We start from the raw sequence: 18,262 nt of genomic DNA, 5'->3' as shown, positions 1-18,262 counted from the left end.
GTACACGGGCCTCTCACTGTTGTGGCCTCTCTCGTTGCGGAGCACAGGCTCCGGACGCGCAGGCTCAGCGGCCATGGCTCACGGGCTTAGCCGTTCTGCGGCATGTGGGATCTTCCCGGATCGGGGCACGAACCCGTGTCCCCTGCATCGGCAGGCGGACTCTCAACCACTGCGCCACCAGGGAAGCCCTTAAGTTACTATTGAGTGAGGACCAGCAGAAACAATATCCAAGAGCAACAAAAGAAAACTCTCACAAAGAATTCAGATATTTAAATTATGAAACAGAGAAGGTAAAATAACTATGTTTTATTTTTTGAAGAAATAAAAAAGTGGAAAACACCAATTCAAAATAAGAAACTATAGAATATAGCCTAGTAGATTTTTCAAAAATAGAATTTCTAGAAATGAAAAACACAGTAACAGAAATCAATAACACAATGGACAGGTTTAACAGCAAATTAGACACAAGTGAAGAGAAAGTTAATAAACCAAAGGATATGACTATGATGATAGAAATTGTCCAGCATACACCAAAGAGAAACAGAAGAAAGGAAACTTGAGAGACTAGTTAATAGATATGGAGGATAAATAAGACATTCTGACATACATCCATTTAATTGTGGAGTTCTGGAAAGAAAGGAAAGAGAAAATGGTGCAAGAGGCAATATTTGAAGTGACAATAGCTAAGAATTTTCTAGGACCAATCTGTTTCCAAACACAGATTTAAGAAGCCAACTAAATTCCAAGCAGAATTAAAAACAAAACAAAAATAATTTTCACTTTAACACAACATAGTGAAACAGCAGAATACCAAAGACAAAGAGACCATCTTAGAAGCAGACTTCTAAATCCCTTCAGGAGAAAAAATAACTGCTAACTTAGAAATCTTCCCCCCAAAAGAATATCTTTCAAAAAAGAAGGTGGAAAAAAAAGACATTTTTAGACAAGCTAAGTGAGTTTGCTTCCATGATGTTCATAAAAGGAAATTCTAAAGAATGTACTTAATTAAGAGAGAAAGTGATCTCAGGTGAAAGGTTTAAAAAATAAGAATGAATGAACAGCAAAGAAAGTGGTAAAAATGGGTAAGGCTAAACAAATCTTGATTGCATAGAACAAGAATAATGTTTTCTGGGGTTAAAATGATTTAAAATATAACAGTAACATAAAACTTGGAGAGGAGTATATGGAATTAAAGTATGTAAAAGTGCTTGCTGCCTGGGAGAAGGGTAAACCTTGGTAAGTATGTATGTTTTAATTTCAGTGCACCTGAAATTTTAGCATGCATCAGAATAATCTGAAGGGCTTGTTAAAACACAAGTCTGATTCAGGTTGAGGTGGGCCCAAGAATTTACATTTCTAACAAGCCCCCAGCTTGATACTGATGGTCACACTTTAAATAGCCCTGTTGACTAGTCATGAAAAACAAACAAACAAGCAAAACAAACTGAACATAAAATCCAAACTAGCAGAGGGGGAAAATTTGAAATGAGAAAAAATAATTCAAAAAGGTGAAAAACCAAATAAAAATAGAACCAGAAGAACAAGTAGAAAGCACAAAACAAGATACAAATTCAAATATATTAGTAATTACATTAAATATAAAAGGATTAAATGCTCCAATTAAAAGATAAAGATTGATACAAAAAATGAACTCAAAATGGATCATAGACCTAAATAAAACTTTAAGAAGAAAATAATAGGAAAAAATATTTGCGACCTTGGGTTAGGCAAAGAGTAATTAGATACAATGTCAAAAACATGATCCATAGAAGAAAAATTGATCATTTGGACTTCATCAAAATGAAAATTTTTTGTTAAGAGAATGAAAAGACACAATTGAGAGAATGAAAAGATGAGTCATATACAGGAAGAAAATATTTGCAAATCACATATCTGACAAATGGCGTGTGTCTAGAATATATAAAGAACTCTCAACATTCAATAATAAGAAAAAATAAACAAGCCCAATAAAAATATTTACTTCACCAAAGAAGAGGCATGGATGGCAAATAAGCAATGAAAAGCTGTTCAAAATCATTGTCACTAGGGAAATATAAATTAAAACCCTAATGAAATACTTCCAAACACCTGTTAGAATAATTAAAATGAAACAATCTGATAATAAGAGCTGGTGAGAACAGGGAGCAACTGAATTCTTTCATGCATTCTCAGACATTGTTGCAGGCCAATGCACAATGGCACAGCCACTCTAGAAAACAATTCGGCAGTTTTTTATAAAGCTAAATATAGAATTACCACAAAGGCAGCAATATCACTCCTTGGTATTTACCAGAGTGAAATTAAAGCTTATGTTCATTCAAAAACCTAAACACATATGTTTACAGTAGCTTCACATGTAGTAACCAAAAATTAGAAACAGTCCAGATATCCATCAACTGGGGAATGGATAAACTGAAGTACTTCCATAAAATGGAACACTCTTCAGCAATAAAAAAGGAATAAACTCTTGACACACAGAAGAACATGGATGAATCTCAAAAGCATTTTGCTTAGCGAAAGAAGTCAGACTCAAAAGAGTACATATTATATGATTCTATTTATATGACATTCTTGAAAAGGTAAAACTATAGGAACAGAGAACAGATTAGTGGTTCCCTAGGGTTAAGGGTGCGGTGAGGCTCTGATCACATCAGGGTAGCACAAGGGAATTTTGGGGGGTTACATTCCATATCTTGATTGTAGTGGTAGTTCTAACACTATGCATTTGCCAAAACTTATTTTTACTGTATGTTAAAAAACTTTTTTTTTTTTAAGACAAAGATTGTCAGATTGAGTAAAACTTTAACAGGGTCTCTGACAGCCTCTGTTGGCCAAGGGCAAACTTTGCTTATGAAAAAGCAAGTTTAGTTCTCATTCCGAAAACCCTTGTAAGATTATGTACAAAACCTTATTAAAAAGTGAACAGTATTTCTATTTTTAGATTGCTAACATATAGCAGGAAATAAACACCAATACACACCAGACTTAAATAAATATAATGTACCACAGTTTTGTGTATTTTATACAACTGCAAAACATATGGAAGTTAAGATCAAACCGGTGGTTGAAATTGTATGTCTGAAACTGCAAGATGAGTCCTTGAATTTTTCACTTTGCATCCAGCTGTTTTGCCAGCATCAGAGGGCTAATTTTAGAACGAGTAATCTTCTTATAAAATACAGTATAATTAAGAAGGTAGGAATTTTTTTTTGAGATTTCTAATTCAGAGTTGTACAGGGTGCTTGGTTTTCTGAACCAAGCCAGCAGCCCAAGAATAATCTGAACCATAAATCTAAGGCCAAGCCAAGAAACTTCTAGCTAAAGAATCATAGTTAACTTCTAAAAGAGTTGAATTCCAGCTCCTTTATATCAATGGACTTTGAAATGAAGATAAAGTTACAAATAAAATTTTCTCTCAATCCATGAGAAGCAACATGGAAATCATAGTGTGTGATGGTTTATTCTTCCGTGCAAATTAAATGACTACATTTGCTTTGTAATGCATGTAAGAGAAATACGCTTGCTTACTCTTGCTGAAGACTATAATAGCTGCTTCCCTTGCTTTCTTTTTCTGACAGGAATCATCAGCAACATGGAACATGTTGCCACATTCTTTGACCAATGATATATATATATATTTTTTTTAATGTAAGGAGTCAAACCCAAAGAGTCTAACCCAAACTAAATAATTTATACCACGCTGTCCCAACTAGTTTTCCCCATTTCTCAAAATAACTGGAACTGAGTGCATACCAAATCTCCACTTTTTGTTGTGCCATGTAGACACTGCCACAAATCTAAGAAATTCTTCATTTTTCAGGTCAAAATTAAGCCATCGTTTTCGTTCTGTTACACAGGTGAACAATGACTTTTCACTAATTAATTACAAAACAGATTAAGAGAAGACAATTTCATGCAATATCTCACAGGTTCAAGTGCTACATAAGGAGGGATTTAAGTGTGCTGATAACAGCTTATATAGTGTATGAGTTTCTATTAAACTACTTACTAAAAATCCTAATTCCTAGAGCAATTCAACCAACCCCAAGGTCAACTAAAGTAAGTTATTCGAACTAGTTATTAACCCAAGAAACTTCTACAGGAAAATAAATAAATAAAAGGACCAAAGGAAACTGGCATCTTATATTGCCCTGGAATCATGCTTTTTCTGAGACTTTGCTATCACCTAATTATCATAAAATAGTGCTCTCAGTCATACAATCAAAGCCGTTAGGTAGATCATGACACCATTAACTGGCTGAACATACTTTTGTGTGGTTAGGAAAACCATATTACTGAACTGTTTGCCACTGGCTTGTGACATTTATAAGAACCCTGGCAATTTACCCACAGCTACTGAAAAAAAGCTTTTTTTAACTTTCTTCAAGTTTCCACATGAAAAATGATCTTATATGTTAGAAGTGGAGAAAAATGTGGAAGAATTACTCTCATTAGGCTGGCTTTGAATGGATACCCCATGTTTACAAAACGTTTTGAGAGAGTCAGATCAGCAGTTCTAATGACAGCATGACAGCATATTATACAGTTATCATGAGCCACGTGCAGCCTAAGGAGAATTTTCAGTCTATCAGAGTGGCCCATATGTTGCTTATTTATCATTTCAATTTCATATCAGAATCAAAATTGAAAAAAAGAAAACTCTGAAACTCAAGCAAGTCATCTGTGGCCAGAGTAATGAGGTCTCTTGCAAAAAAACCCCCAAAACAAAACAAAACAAAAAAACAAAAAGAGATTAACACATTTTTGAGAAACTAGCTTTGGTTTCAGAGTACTACTGCAGCTGTTTAATTCACTTGCTGATGCAGCTCAAGTATGTAGACATTTACAGTAAATTTTTTAAAGGGTTTATGTGCCCTCAGTAATTTTTACCATTTTAAAGACAAATGAGAAACACTATGGTAGTGATCAAGCAGTAGCACTTACTTATTTTCAGAAGCTGTATTTTACTGACTAAAGCAGCACTTGTAGATAACAGGGTTATTTCTTGGTTGCAGCACTATGACTGTATGTTACAGCAACTGAGAACTCTTTGATACAGACAAGGCACAAGGTCAGTTAAAGAATAACATTCTCCCAGAAAGGTGATAGCTTTTCTTATAAGAAGAAACACATGAAGCCTAGCACTCACCGATTTGTTTCGTTTATTCCATTACGATTGCCTAAGTTTTCAACTGGGCAGTATTCTATTTAAAGGCCATTCTGTTGCAAAACTTTGCCCATGTGGTTGTAACATAGCTGTGTCTGTTGTAAACCAAAGAGGACAGGAAAAAAAAAAGAGAGATCATGGGAAAGAGTACTCCATGTAACTTTTCATGTGAAGGTCTTAAAAGTAGGTAACTGATTTCACACACCCCCGCGTTCCCCCACCGCCACACCGCGCAGCAATGTGGGGATCTTAGCTCCCCGACCAGGGATCGAACCTGTGCCCCCTGCCGTGGAAGTGCAGAGTCTTAACCACTGGACCACCAGGGAAGTCCCCGTTAACTGATTTTTAAAGCAAAAAATTCTAAATTCTCTGAGCTTCTACCCTGAATGAGCCCTGTTTTCACTAAAGATTAAGGTGGCTTCTGCAGAGACTCTAAAGTTTAGCACAAAACTGGATTAAGGACAAATGATGGTCTAAATAAATGACTGTCATCTTTATGAGAATTACGAAGACCAATGCAATAACAACAGTTGATCATCATTTATTAAGTACCCATAAGGTATGTAGTCTTATGTGATTCCTTTTGAGGTTTCAGGGTGTGAGATGGGGTTTAGCAATAAAAGTGGAAGACCAAAAATTTATCATATAAAATAACTGTCTGGGACTTCCTGGGCGGTCCAGTAGTTAAGACTCTGTGCTTCCACTGCAGGGGGCATGGGTTGCATCTCTGGTCGGGGAACTAAGATCCTGCATGCTGTGCCGCTCGGCTGAAAAAATAAAAAAATAAATAAAATAATTGTGTTGAGGTTATTTTTCGTTGATGGAAGAAAGAAAATATGTCTCTGGAATTTCTTTTGTAAATCCCTACCTGTGTAGATATGTAGAGATGTCTGAATGTTTTTAATAATGATGATAATTAACAATTATTCTGCCCAAATACATAGGTTGTTATAAGCCATGTAATGAAGAACTGGGACAACATATATTCACAACATGAATGATGAAAGATCTGAGAAGTCCTTCAAATAATTATAGCCCTGTTCATAACATACTCAGAAGGAGAGAATGACTAAACTGTAGTTTGGGTTGTACTTGGAGTGGAAGGGAGATGGTTAATTGAAAATAAAAGGTCAGGGGTTTCCCACTCTGTCCCCAAATCTGGACTAGGATTTGCTAATATTTTATTAAATTTATATATTTATTTATTTTTGGCTAATATTTTAATAGCTTCTCAGTTGTGAATAAGACCAAACAGACAGTCCTTCCAGGTCTTCTACTCTAGTCTTCATCCTACACAAGAATTCCTTTCCCTGTTCCCTCAAAATTGACAAATTTTTTTAATTAAAAAAGTTTTGTATTGAGATATAGTTGATTTACAGTACTATATTAGTTTCAGGTATCAATATAGTGTTTCAAAATTTTTATAGATTATACTAAAGTTACAGTTTTTGAAGGACTTTACAAAAGTTTCTCGGAGGCATCTGCACAGTTCTGAAAAAATTAGCATCATAACTTCCTATTCCAAGAAATTTAACTAGGTCAAAAAGAAAAACATTGAGTGAGGTTTCTAAGGCCCTGAATATGAAGCTTCCCTGGAGCTATAAGCTAATAACCATGGTCCAAAGGCACAGTTTTTTCACAAAGAAAACATACATTGCAAGTTTCTTTCCTATTCTAGTTCCAGATCTAGTAGACAGATCTCACTCTACACTTGTTTAACATCTGGAACAAACCTTGTTTCATAAACAGTGCACTTACTCAGGCTATAAATCTTTTTCTCACAATTCAAAGCAGTAATAGTGACAAGAACAAATTATTTGGGAAGATATTTTCTGACCCACTTTAGTTAGCAGCATAGATGTGTCCAGTCTAGGTGATATTCTTATGTATCCAAATTGGATTCAGGTCCAGTTACTCAAATTCTTTGGAATTCTCAGTTCTGAGGACTGAGGTGGGCATTAGTAATTCTTCCCCAAACTTTCATCAGCAACTATTTCTAATAGACTCTAACCCCCAGATGTGCTTGTTTCAACTTCCTTGTTGCTTTGGAAACCCCTATGTATCATCATTTAGAGTTATTTTGCATTACTGTTGTTCCTTATCAATAGACTCACTGTGTTCTCATATCAAGGTATGAAGATTGCTTTAAACTGATTGCTTTTATACATAGGACTTACTGATACTCTAAAATTTTGCTTTTCCTTAAATATACGCATTAGTTGAGTATTAATAAAGCTTCTGCATTAGATTTTGTAAATCATATTAAATCTCCATAGGCAAAGTGTTAAATTTTGCACATGTTCTATGGAAAAAGAAAAACAAACCTAAGTAAGTAAAATGAAGGGTCAAGTAAACAATCCAGCAGAGACTCTCCCAAAGCCACAAACCCTTCTTACCCTAATTTATAGTTTCACTACTGACCACACTTTTATTCTGCTTACTTTTTTTTGTTTCTTCCTTAGATCTGTTATATATGCTTTTGGATAGTGATACTAACCTTTACTGAATTCCTCCTTCTAATGCAACTTGGCCAGTTCCATCTGCACTCTAGGCGCCCTATATGGTACAAAAGGTGATGCTGTGAAGACACAGGAATGTAATGGTAATAATATTATTATTGTCCTTTCTCATCCTCTCTCCTTTAAACATATCACCACTAATGTGAAGCTACTGTTAAACCAGAATGATCTTATTTATATAGTCAACTACATATCCCTGCTTATTTTTTTTTAATACCCTCTTTTGGCTTCACAGAGTACAACACACATATTGATGAACTGCTAAAAGATTCCAGTATTGTTTTATTACATGGAACTTAGTAGTAATGAAAATAGGGGAAAAGCATAAATGATGTACAATAAACCAGCCAAACAGTTATAACTGGAAAATCTGGACTCCATGAGCCATTAAATTTTGACCAAATTTCTTGTGTAAGAGGAAGTGACCTTGTTAGCTGTCCTTTTCGTTACTTCCTGATAATAAAAGTTAAAATGTTTTTTATAAATGTAGATTTTCTGCAGTATTAATTCATTGAACAAAATTCAATTTTAAAATATTTTAAACATTCAGAAAACTGAAAAAAACCCAAGTACTCACATAAATTTAATAAATACTATCATTTTACATATTTGTTTAGACGCTTCTTTAAAAAACAATACAATGCCCCAGTTGAAGTGCCAGTTTCATCTCATTTCCCACACTCCTTCTCCAGAGGTAGGCACTATCCTAAAGTTGGTAAGTATCCCTTTATTTTAGAGATTTGTCCTTGTTGATACATGTCAGTAGATTTCACTAATTTTTTTTCTTAGATTGACTATTTTAAAAAGAATTTTTATTGTAGTATAGTTGACTTACAACATTGTGTTAGTTTCTGCCGTACAGCAAAGTGAATCAGTTATACTCTTTTTTTAGACTCTTTTTCCATATACGTCATTACAGAGTATTGAGTAGAGCTTCCTGTGCTATACAGTGGGTCTTTATTAGTTATCTATTTTATATATAGTAGTGTGTATATGTCAATCCCCATCTCCCAATTTATCCCTTCCTCTCTGGTAACCACAAGTTTGTTTTCCACATTGAGATTTCACTAATTTTAATTATTGTACAATATTCCATTGCATGACTATGGACATTTAGTTTCTGTCATCATTAATATGAATAATACCCCAATGAACATCCTCATAGTGTCTCCTGGTGCATATGCACAAGAATTTCCCTAGGTGCAGGAGTTTTTAAGCTTTTACGGCCAATATGCATGGTGAGAAATAATTTTACATTAAGATCCTGTACATGCATATATGCATATATCATCACAGGCTGAGTTGCTTGGGAAGTATATCTGAGACAGAAATTTGTGTACAAGACGTTTATGAGGGAGTGTCCCGGTATCAGCACCTGTTGGGGAGTAAAGAAGCAGGAATGTGGGCAGAGGTAGTTTTGGGCTCTAATGAAGTGACAACAAAGGCCTCAGCTGATCCTGCACTGCCTACAGTGATTATTCAGAGTAATTTTGAATTAGGGCAAGGGGATCAGGCCTTTATACACCTGCATAGATCAGTTAGTGAAGACAGCTGCACCCAGGAAGAAGGTGTGACCTTGGGCAAGTAGCTCTCTTCCTGGAGAGAGTCCTGGAGAGGGACTCAGCTACAAGCTGTTGGCTGCCAGCACTCCTAGCAGCTGAAATTAATGTTTCAGTCCTGGAGAGGGAGAATCTAGGTGGTGCACAAAAATTCACAAAACAATCCTTACCCTGATATTTCTGTTCTATTTCATCTGTAAAAAAAATGTTCATTGTAACCCTTAAGTTGATTTCACAATCCACTAATGGATCATGAATCACAGTTTGAAAAAAAAAAAACTGCTTTAGAGTATATACCCAGAAATGGAATGTAGGTTATGTACATTTAAAATTTTAAATTTTACTAAATATTGTCAAACTGATTTCCAAAGGGGTTCGGCCATTTGACATTCCCACCAGCAGAGCATGAGAGTTGCACTTTTCCTACAGCCTCGATAACCCTTGGTATTGTCAGATTTTTTTTTTTACAATATATTTATTTATTTATTTTTGGCTGCATTGGGTCTTCGTTGCTGCGCGCGGGCTTTCTCTAGTTTCAGCGAGCGGGGGCTACTCTTCGTTGTGGTGCGCGGGTCTCTCACTGTGATGGTTTCTCTTTGTTTCGGAGCACGGGCTCTAGGCGTGCAGGCTTTAGTTGTGGCACGTGGGCTCAGTAGTTGTGGCTCGCAGGCTCTAGAGCACAGGCTCAGTAGTTGTGGCACACGGGCTTAGTTGCTCCGCGGTATGTGGGATCTTCCCGGACCAGGGCTCTAACCCATGTCCCCTGCACTGGCAGGTGGATTCTTAACCACTGTGCCACCAGGGAAGCCCTTGTCAGATTTTTTAATACAAAAATACAGTACAGAGTAACACAGTAGAGACTTTGAAACCAATCCTTTGGTGAAAGTGAAAACATTTCTAATGCTGTAGAATATTAAGACTTACTTCCTGCTAGCTTATCAACCACCAAAAAGCATGTGCAATTCCCTGATAATTAGGTAACGTTCAATTTTTAGTCTTGCAAAATAGAAATCTAGTCTTGCAAAATAAATCTTAGTCTTGTAATCTTTTTTATGGCACCTAGCAGGGTGCCTAGCAGGTAACAGCACAAAGTAAAATACCTGTAGGTTGAAAGAGTGAATTCTATGCCTAGGCCCATGGCATTCAAGATTTCACTTTTTTTAAACTCTGAAGCAATATGGTTTAGTAGAAGCCTATTGGCCCAGGGATTGTGAGGCCTGGGCTTTGGTCTAGTCCAGCCATGGGATTTGGTAAATTTACTCCACCTTTCTGAGCCTCAGTTTCTTTATCTCCAATAATTTTCCTAAGCATACTGCTTACTTTATGGGGAGTTTGGAACACTGAGCTCTTAGAACTGATTTAATACTTATGTAATAGAGAAAGCAAAGTACTTGGAATCTGGGGATATGGATTCTAGTCCTCGCTCTCCTCCCACTATTGGATGTATATGACCTTGGACAAATCACAAGTAGGCAAATGTTCACTTTTTGGTAAATGAAATGGTCACTAGATGACCTCTAAGGTTCCTGCTCAAAAATCCTATGTTCTGGGGCTTCCCTGGTGGTGCAGTGGTTGAGAGTCCGCCTGCCGATGCAGGGGACACGGGTTCGTGCCCCGGTCCGGGAAGATCCCACATGCCGCGGAGCGGCTGGGCCCATGAGCCATGGCTGCTGAGCCTGCGCGTCCGGAGCCTGTGCTCCGCAACGGGAGAGGCCACAACAGTGAGAGGCCCTCGTACCGCAAAAAACAAAAACAAAACAAACAAACAAAAATCCTATGTTCTGGGTTATAGAAACATGCAGTCAATTTATGAAAACATCATTCTCATAAAGCCATCACGACATGGCTCAGATGATATATTTTAAATCCACTTCTAATTGCCTGAGCCACCTCAATCGCTCTATAATCCAACCCATTTAGTCCTACCCTTATCCAGCTGCCCTACACTGTTACCTGAACTCCACCCTTGAGATTCTCCTTTGCAACTGACAAGCATCTTTATTACCTCTAGTATTACAATACTTGTGGCAAACAGAGCCTCGTGCTGTGTGATCACCAGGAAAATCTGAAATGGAAGAATATGTCTTAACTTTTTTTATAACTCCACTAATTCCCCTTTCCCTTTTAGCATAGAATTGGTTAAAGATGAGTGGTACTGTTACATATTCTCCTCAGCCTGACATCGAGGATTCTATGGCTCTGCTTTCTCCACTACGATTCACTACCTTCCAGACAGCATTGCACATGCTGGCAGGAGTTTGCCAGTACTATTGTGCCTTCTCTAAAAGCCTTTCTTCCACTTCAGTTCTAATGCATTCAAATAAAAGAGAGCCTCATCTCAACTTCTTTCTGCTTCCCTTTCAGCATAATTTAAAACACTGCAAGTTACTATTACAACATCTAAATTCTATTAAATCAATAAGCTGATGTTTATTAAATTTCAAATGTGGTTAAGATAGTTACAATCAAATATGAAAACTTGCAGGCTTATTGGCCAAGAATGTAGAGGAAGGATATCTGTTTCTAGGAGATAGTTAAGTGATATTGACATTAAAGGGCCTAGGAGTGGTTCTGGAGATCTTAGGAGTGGTTCTGGAGATCTTTGTTTCTAATTTAAATCTTTATTACTAAAAGTCTATTATTCTCCAAATCCTGAATAAACTAGTTGCGAGAGTTTTTCCCTTCTGGATTAACTTTGTCCTTAATACAACTATCTTGATATAACTAACCAATCCATCTCTTTGTCTGTATGCACATGTGTGCTTATGGACAGTAGAGGCTTAAATGCTTTCTCTCCATTAAGAGCCTCCTGTCATGAGTCTGAAAGTGTTCCATATGAGAGGCTGGCTTCAACATATTGGAGAGGGGACAGGGAGAACCAGGAATAGGCCCTAATGCCCTGTTTCTCTTAGGTAACATCAAGACTGGACACTGATGAACTTTTACACCAAGAATAGAAAGAAAGGAAAAGAGGAAGCTAGCAACCTCAAACTACCTCTGGAACAAATGATATTTCTTCTTTAGAAAGATCAGCCTGGCAACAAAGGGAGGGATGGATAAAGAAGAAAAGACAGGAGATTTGGAATCCAATCTCCTAGATATGGGTTTGAACTGGGTCAGTAGGAATGGAGAAAGAGAGGTGAGGAGGGATATGCTTGATGTTAAGGAGGTGGCTATCAACTGGTTTTGATGATTGTTAAGGAATAAGCAGAAAAAAGATGAGTTGATTACTCACAGGTTTTGACTTCTGTGACTACTGCATAGTGAATACTATTCAAGAAATTAGAGAATATAGGAGAAACAGGTTTGGGGTCAAATAGTGAGTTTACCTTTGAAAATGTTGAGTTTCAGGTGCACTTGGGAGTGAGATGTCTGGAGGCAATTGAATATACAATCCTGAAGCGTAGAAGAGACGTGCAGACTAAAGATGTGTTTGTCTCCTAGTCCGAGGGATTATAAAGAAAACAGAAATACAATTGCAGGTGTCTCCCCTTGCTGGCAGGGTTCCTTAAGCCTTGACAATAAGAAGGGCATGGGGATATGTGTATATGTATAGCTGATTCACTTTGTTATAAAGCAGAAACTAACACCATTGTAAAGCAATTATACTCCAATAAAGACGTTAAAAAAAAAAAAAGGGCATCCCTGTTGTCTACCCTTGCAGGATACATGCCTGGGCCAATCAATAAAAAGAAAAGACTTACGGTGTCTGATTTGTTCAGCTTCGTGTTTCCCAAATATCCTAGCTGTAACAACAGTGCTGAGTACGTGAGAAGAGCTGACTCATATTTCCTGTAAGTCAGCATAGATATCCAACCATCCTTCCAAATTATTTGAACCTTTGGCCACTCCCAAAGAGAGTCAAAGTGCTGGAACAATTTTTGAGCATTTCTTTCATTTGTTGAGAACAATTCTAATACATCTGTTATAAAGATTCAGAGAAAAAACAAAAGCTTTTCCTATTTTGTATCACTCCCACCCTCACATCCCAAACAATGATGCCCTCACATAGGCATCAAAGTCTAAGGCATAGAAAGTCTAAGTTCTCTCTGGATTGGTTCAAATGTCATCTATTCATCACCTTCAATCCCCATACTCAGAATTAATCACTCAACTTCCCTAAGCTCCAAGAGCAGTGAGTTTAAACATTTAGTGCAGAACTTCTCATAGTTTGATTTTTATTAAAGTTACATGGCCTGGGAACATACTTTGTGCCTCTAATATGCGCTTATCTACCTTCGTTTCCTTCTGTGTCCTGCATAGTGCTTTGTGTATAAATGCTGACAGAAGTGAATTTGTTAAACGTTCTGAAAATACTTGACTGTGGACAATGATAGCTAAGATACTCTATAGAAAAATAACTTTCTTTTGCAGATCATTTAAAAACTAAAAGTTGAATTTAGAAGGAATTGTTGAGAGAGGTAAAAGCATTAACTTGAGGAAGATGGTGAGAAGTGATAATTTTCCAATTTGTGAAGAAGTGCTGACTCAAAGATATGACTCCTCAGCCACCAACAGGGTAGAGAGAACAGTGGCTCAGACTGCTGCAGCCCTCCTGTCCCTGGACACTCCTCTCAAGTGTCAGGTTTCGAATTTGTTATTTGCAACATGACATTTCTCACTATTATTCTTGCAAGTTGTTCAGATAATTTCTCTTCGAAAAGTATGTCATCAGGTTTGTGTTTATAAGAAATAAAATGATAATCTGACATTGCCAATAAATTTTAGTTTGTAGATTAAATATACTGGAATGTCATTCTAACACTTTCTCACAATGAATAGAATTTGGTACTGTGTGTTCTGCTTTGGGGCACATCCAAAGATTTTCTAAAAGACCATAAATTCCTAGTGGAAGGCTTTCTTACCCATAAGGAAGCCACAAGGGATAGATATCAAGTACAGCTTTATAGAATACTCTTCCCAAGACATGGGTAACTTTAAAGACATAAAAAACTTCTGGTCTAGCAATTAAGCTGAATAGATTTAACAGGTGGAGAGGATTAGGGGGTACAACAGCTTGGGCTCCCAGTGCTTTAAACTGTTACTGGTTTCATAGTTTTCCTTCATGCATTGTTCAAACCACAGCATTTAAAAATAATTTCTAAGAAATAGCCAGATAGAGTTCCAGGTGTAAGAGATGACATAATTTCAGAAATGGCATGGGGCCCAAATTTCTAAGCCACACTTTTCCATCTGGCCATGACTGCATTGTTGGACTCCCTTGACCAAATCACATTTAGGATTCAAGTTTGTTTAACTGTGACTATAGTGACATATGCTGAAAGGACTCCTTATATGACTGTTAAGGGCAGTGAGGTACTTAGAAGCATTTCCTGAATATGCAGTCAAATACTGCTTATTGTTTTTCTACTGCTTTTTAGTATGTTCTTTCAGAAAGTGTTATCTTTGATTAAGAAAAAAAACACTTCAAAACTTTTCAATTTTTGAAACTTTTTAGAATTCTATTCTGTAAACTATGCTTGCAATTATATGTCTATAGTATTTTAATTGCTATTCTGTAATGTAGATGAAAATATGTGAGTTCGTTTGCCAGTTAAAAGAGTGCTTTTTGTTGCTAGTCAAATGTTTGATACACCAAGCTACTCCTTGAAGAGGAACTGACCCGATAGATCTCACAACAATTAAAACCAATAAAAGGCTAAATCTGTGTCCAATGGGGAAAGAATGGGAAGTTCCCAATTGGACTTCTAATTTTTTTTTACAGCTTTATTGCGAAATAATTGACATACACTGGACTACACGTTTAAAGTGTGCAACTTGATAAGTTTGATGTATGTACACATCTGTGAAACCATCACTACAATCTGGATAGTAATCTAGATATCCATCATCCCCAAAAGTTCCCTCTTGAGCCTTTATGCTATAACCTCTCGCTTGTAATCACTGATTGGCCTACAGCCATATCCTCACTTTGGGGATAAGAACACTGTGAATGATAATGGGCAGCAGGGAGGAAGGGTCTGGCCTGGAAAAGAGATTTAACTTTTTGTTTAGTGGAGTTAAAATGCTGCATGTAGGATGTGCTTAAAAATACCAAAAAAGTGGTCGACTCAGTATTTTCAGGCCAAGATCTTGATCTTTTGAACTTTATAACTTTATGGAATGTTGGGTTATCTGAAATGTGGCAAAAATAGGCTTCCTTCTCTCTTGCCCTTTTCTAATCCATTCTTCACAGAAGAGTACTTCTTAAAATTAAATTTACCCAGAGCTGGAATCACTTATTTTTTAATGAAAATTAACAGCATTAAAAAGATACGCATTTAGAGTAGTTATACATAGAGGGGCAGGTTGTTTGGGTCATCTTGGAGCACACATTTACAAGACTACAGAGCACATTTTACGGTCACGGAACAGTTTTTCAGTGCTAAAAATTAACTGATCCTATATTAGTATTCCTCATTAGTAGTATGATGTGTTAGCCATCTGAGCTAAAAACTTACACTTATTTCTTCCTCTTATTTATTGGGTGGTGGTTTCTAAACTTACATGGGGGAATTCCCCCGTGGTCCAGTGTTTAAGACTTGGCACTTTAACTGCCATGGGCCAGGGTTCAATCCCTGGTTGGGAAACTAAGATCCCACAAGTCGTGGGGCGAGGCCAAAGAAAAATAATCATCATAATAAACTTATATGGTCCATTAAACCCTTCAATGGGAGCAAACAATCCTACTGATCACCAAGGCCACTGCCATTTTGTGGTTTTTTTGGGTGTTGGGGGGAACTCACCAGATACCTTTCAAAGATACATGTCTTAGATATGGGGATATATGTATACGTATAGCTGATTCACTTTGTTATACGGCAGAAACTAACATACCATTGTAAAGCAAGTATACTCCAATAAAGGTGTTAAGAAAAAAAAGATACATGTCTTAGAAAGTAGAATAGGAGTTATAATTTACTGGGTCCAGAGTTTCAGTTTGGGATTATGAAAAGGTTCTGGAAATGGGCAGTAGTGATGGTTACACAACAATGTACTTAATGCCACTGAACTGTACACTTGAAAATAGTTAAAATGGTAAATATTATGTTTTGTATATTTTACCACAATGAAAATGTTTTTTAAAAATTCATGGCTTGATATCAAACTTCATGAGAAAGTGCAGAGCTAAGCAGTTAACACATTTGGAACTACAGCATCAGTAAACTACACATTTATAACAGTTCATATTCTTTTCTTTAGTAGCACTCTGTGCAAAAATGAGTAAGAATCACCGATTTGGATTACTACTTGTAATCAGTTAAATAAACCAGTAAATGTACTTATCAAATAGCACTGATTAGGCAACTGTACATGACATACAAAACATTTAGTAAGAAATTACATTATTTAATAATTTTCAGTGAAAGTAGCATTTTTCTGCATACAGTCTTATGTGATGCTCACTTTTTTTTACCAATAAGGAAATTGAAGATCAGAACATATAATTTGAACAATTTAGTGTTGAAGAGGCTCAACCCCAGGTTTTTTTGTTTTGTTTTGTTTTACCGTTAATCCAGTTCTTTGGCTCATATATTGCCTGAAATATAGATATGATGTCATACCCCAAACATCACTGTTCCCAATTCCCTGCTCTAACAGGCATCCCTTACTCTTCAATAGCTTTCAGCAGCAATTACAATAAAACCCAATCTTGTTTTTATGTCTTCTTAGGGCCTGGGGGAATGGGCCCTCACTTGCTTACACACTCACCTCTCCATTCTCAGGGCAGGCTCCTCCTTGCACCATGGATTCCCCAGCACTTAGTTCCAACAGCCAAGTTCCCTCTTACCTCCGGTCCTTTGCACAGCTGTTTCCTCTGCCTTAAACAATTCCCCAGGGCATTTCTCTACTGGCTGGCTCCTTTCTCTACTGGCTCCTTCTCATCCCTCAGATGGGCCTTTCTTGACCACTCTGGTTTTTTTTAAGCTATCCTGGTATTTGCTCTCCCAGATTTCTGTTCATAACATTTATAGCATGTTTCCTTCAAAATGTGATGAAGTACTTTTGTCCCTCTTTTTCCCACTAGACTGTCAGCTCCATGAAGGCAGAGCTTTTCTGTTTCTCTCACCAGTGTGTCCCCTCAGTGTCTGTTTGAGTTTCGGTGAATGTTTGTTGACTGACTGACTGAATACAATGAAAGAAGTGGAGATAGGAAATAGAGCTGTAAACCTGGTTAGTACAAGGGATTAAAGCCTATTCTTCACAATTTAGGAGAGTTGACTTGAAACCTTTTAGGGTCCTATTTCTTCCTTCATTTGTCCATGTAATAATATCTAACATTAACTGAGTACTTTCAGATACTATGCTAAGCACTTCACATATATTACAGCATTTAACCTTCAAAGCAACCCTGTAGCAGTAATCAGCCTTTATTATCCTCATTTTTCAGAGGCAACTTGCCAACAGCCACTGATGGTGGAACCACAGCCAGGTGTAAGTAGGCCATATCCCATTAATCCAATGTAATCTACACCCCTTCAGTCAACAATAGGTGTTTTATCAACGTACTTTTCAGAGAACCCTCCTGAATTCCCCATTTTACCTGACCTTCAGTATCTTGGGACCGAAACCTACTAGAGGTGATTGCTAACCCCTCAGGGGGTTTCCTAGGGAATCTGAGAGCTCTTGGTAGAGGAGCGGCCTTTCAGGCAGACGCGACGAGCTCTGGCTAGCCAATGTCAGGACTCCTGGGACGGCTGGGGAGGAACGAGGAAACAAGTCAGTTGGCCCAAGACGGATCCCTGACCCTCGGGGTGGTGAAAGGGGAAGGGAAGGTGTAGGCCGCCCACGCTCGCCTAGGGGTCCGGATCTGCCAACGCGAAGGGGAACCACGGCGCACTTCCCCAACTCTACCGCGCGACAAGAGAGAACGCCCTTCAGCTCCGCCCACCTTCTACGCCCATAGCAGTATCGGGCGCTAGGACCCCGCGACCCTCAACCTGTCCCTGTCCTGCCCCCTCGGGCAAGGGACTGGCCCTCTATTGGCGCTCACAGGCCGCGATCCCCGCCTCCGC

At 37.6% G+C, this 18,262-nt stretch overlaps 1 long non-coding RNA gene across 2 annotated transcripts in view; it reads right to left on the bottom strand.

Annotated features, from left to right (window-relative positions):
* LOC132531681 (uncharacterized) overlaps nucleotides 1-18,051 on the bottom strand; it is a 33,731-nt gene extending 15,680 nt beyond the window's left edge. Inside the window, exons 1-3 of one of the 2 annotated variants that reach the window (XR_009544185.1) lie at nucleotides 16,959-18,051; nucleotides 7,665-7,745; nucleotides 5,150-5,262 (exon numbers count right to left, since the gene is read on the bottom strand). This is a non-coding gene — a long non-coding RNA (uncharacterized LOC132531681). The remainder of the gene's footprint in view (nucleotides 1-5,149; nucleotides 5,263-7,664; nucleotides 7,746-16,958) is intronic. The other variant, XR_009544187.1, reaches the window with a different exon arrangement.
* Between the last annotated feature and the right edge of the window lie 211 nt (nucleotides 18,052-18,262).

The sequence above is a fragment of the Lagenorhynchus albirostris genome, chromosome 1 (genome assembly GCF_949774975.1).
Source record: "Lagenorhynchus albirostris chromosome 1, mLagAlb1.1, whole genome shotgun sequence".
Classification (NCBI taxonomy): Eukaryota; Metazoa; Chordata; class Mammalia; order Artiodactyla; family Delphinidae; genus Lagenorhynchus; species Lagenorhynchus albirostris.
The sequence above is the reverse complement of the archived record's forward strand: the minus strand, read 5'-3'. Positions and strand labels throughout refer to the sequence as shown.